Consider the following 2,628-nt stretch of genomic DNA (forward strand, 5'->3'; position numbering starts at 1 on the left):
ACATGGATAATGATATTGTGCAAGGCTTTGGGTCTTACTTTTATCGTAACCATATTTCTCCATTACTATCGCACCCATTAGATTTCTAAAATAAGGATGAATGTCTTTAATAAGTGGGAGAAATTAAAACCTTTTCCAACTTTTCGTTGCTTCCTACGAGTGCTTTAAGGGAGGATTATTCAAGATCACCAATTTATCCAAAGGCCACAAAATGTTCTTCGATGGCAACACTCGACTGAAGTGCCCTTTGCATTGGACCTATAACCCTACTCGGTCTAATCCTTGGGAGTAATCGATGATGACCCTTGAAAAATGCATCACTCTTAAGATATTGGAACAACTTCCCCCAAGCTCCCAACCAGAGATCTTATACAATGTTTTCAATTTGTAACCTCGATTAAGACGTTTCTAGTAAATACTCTTTCCTTGTTCGATATATGTTTAGTCAATTTTTAACTTAGCTATTTTTTGTGTGTGTTACAACTATAATGATTTGCACTAACCCTCAAAATCTCAACTTCTTTAAAAAGCTGTTGGACAAGCATCCTATTGGTGCAAGCGGTTTCGTGGTCGTTTAGGGTGAAGACCCTTCAGTTAGAAAAGTAGAGGAAAGGACACTGGATGATCTTGCTGATGGGGTGACGGCCTTTGTTGTGCCCGTTCTTAGTCTCCCTCCCATCACCATCGTTATCACTACTCCCACAAATTGGGAGGAATAGGCCTAAAGAAAGAAGGATAAAAGGAAATATAAAGAGTAGTTCACTTGTACCCGTTCTCTCAAGCATGACCGTCAAGGTAAGGATACCTTGACCCCTCTTGCTGGTCGGGTTGTTAAACCAGATTTATGGTTAAATGGAAGGAACTAATAAAGGGGTTATTTGAGGCCGACACATTTGCCACTGTGGCAGAGTTCAGCCTACGTGCAATTGCTTTATATTAAAGGGTAATTCTTAGTGCCGATAGGTCGGAGGTAATCCGACTAGAGAAGGACTAGGGAAAAACCCAAGCAAATTTCACCACCGCCCTTAAAGCGAATGAGGTCTTGGTGACCTTAGCGGAGGACCTCAAGGCTTCTCATGCTCAATGTGAGCAGAATAAAAATGATTTGGGTACCAAGGTTATTGCTTTGTAAAAGAGGAAAAATCTTGGCGGTCGAGACTCGCTGACTACATCAACAATTTAATGATCTCCTTCTTGCTCAACAAGTCAATCAGAATGCTCTAGGGGACTAGGACAAAAGGTATAAGTATGTTTTCACACAACTTCCTATCGTTCGACTATTATATTTGGACTAGCTGAAATAAAATTTGAGGTGTGAGGTATTCCACGTGTTGGGTATGAGCTTCCCGTCCAAGCATTCAACTGATATGCTCCATTGCCCAAGCTTTCAATCACTTTGAATGGTCATCTCAAGTATAGAGCGAGCCTGTAATGCGTTAAATTCTTACAAGCATTGTTTGTCTTTCTACATATTAGATGTTGCTCTGCAAAGCTTCTTTGCTTGACCTTGGAGTTATAACGTCATGCCCCTATCCTCTTGTATGCTTCAACCTTCATTGTTGCCTTATCCCTCCGTTCAGTCACCATGTCGAGCTCGACCCTTAGTTGACCGATGTTGATGTCCATGTCTCACACTTGCCTCCTCAGTGACGGTTCACTTACTTCTATTGGAATAATAACATCAGTGTCATTAGATAAGTTGAAGGGAGTTTCCCCTGTCAATCCGCGTGGAGTACATCGATATGTCCATAGTGCTTGCAACATCTCGTCCATTCATGCTCCTCTGGCGTGCCCTAATCTTTTCTTTAACTTCGCCACTACAATTTTATTCATGGCTTTCGCCTAACTGTTCATCTACAAATGTACTATGGAGTTTGTAATGTGTTTTATGCCAACTCCTTACAGAACTTCCTTGTTTATGAATTTTTGGTCGGTGTCAATTAGTCCAAATTGATAGACAATATTCTTCCAAATGAAAGATTGCACCTATCGAGCGGTTATGGTGGCTAAAGCTTTATGTTCCACCCATTTGGTGAAGTAATATACAGCCACCAAAATGAATTTCTTTTGAGCCCTGCCAACTAGAAAGGGGTTGACAATATTCATTTTCCATTATGCAAATGGCCAAGGTGTGATAATGTTGTGATGTTCAAAAGATGGTGCATTGACGACATTACTGTTCTTTTGGCCTTCGCAACATTTTTCAAAAAAGTTCTTGCAGCTGTCCTTGATCATCGGCCATAAGTATTGCGCTTGCAGGACTTATGCCTTCATATTTCGTTAACCGATATGCATTCCATAAACATCATTGTGTAGCTCATCCATCACATAAGGAGTTTCTTCTTCGGACAAACATTGGAGAAGGGGCGTTGAAAATCCTCTCTTGTAAAGGTCATCGTTGATCGTAACAAACCGAGCGACCTACCTAGCATCTACTGGTTTGATTAACAGGTCATCCTCCAATTGCTTCATTAGATCTCAAATTTTTGTTCTATTATCCTAATCGATTATGGAGGTGCTAATACATTTGACAATCATGGGCATTGTCAATGCTTGTCTTATTATGGCTTTTAGCTACTCCTTTTCTTTTCCTTCTGCTAGTTTGGATAATAGGTCCACTAAGGTGTT

Source organism: Vigna angularis, chromosome 7 (assembly GCF_016808095.1).
Source record: "Vigna angularis cultivar LongXiaoDou No.4 chromosome 7, ASM1680809v1, whole genome shotgun sequence".
In the NCBI taxonomy this organism is placed as follows: domain Eukaryota; kingdom Viridiplantae; phylum Streptophyta; class Magnoliopsida; order Fabales; family Fabaceae; genus Vigna; species Vigna angularis.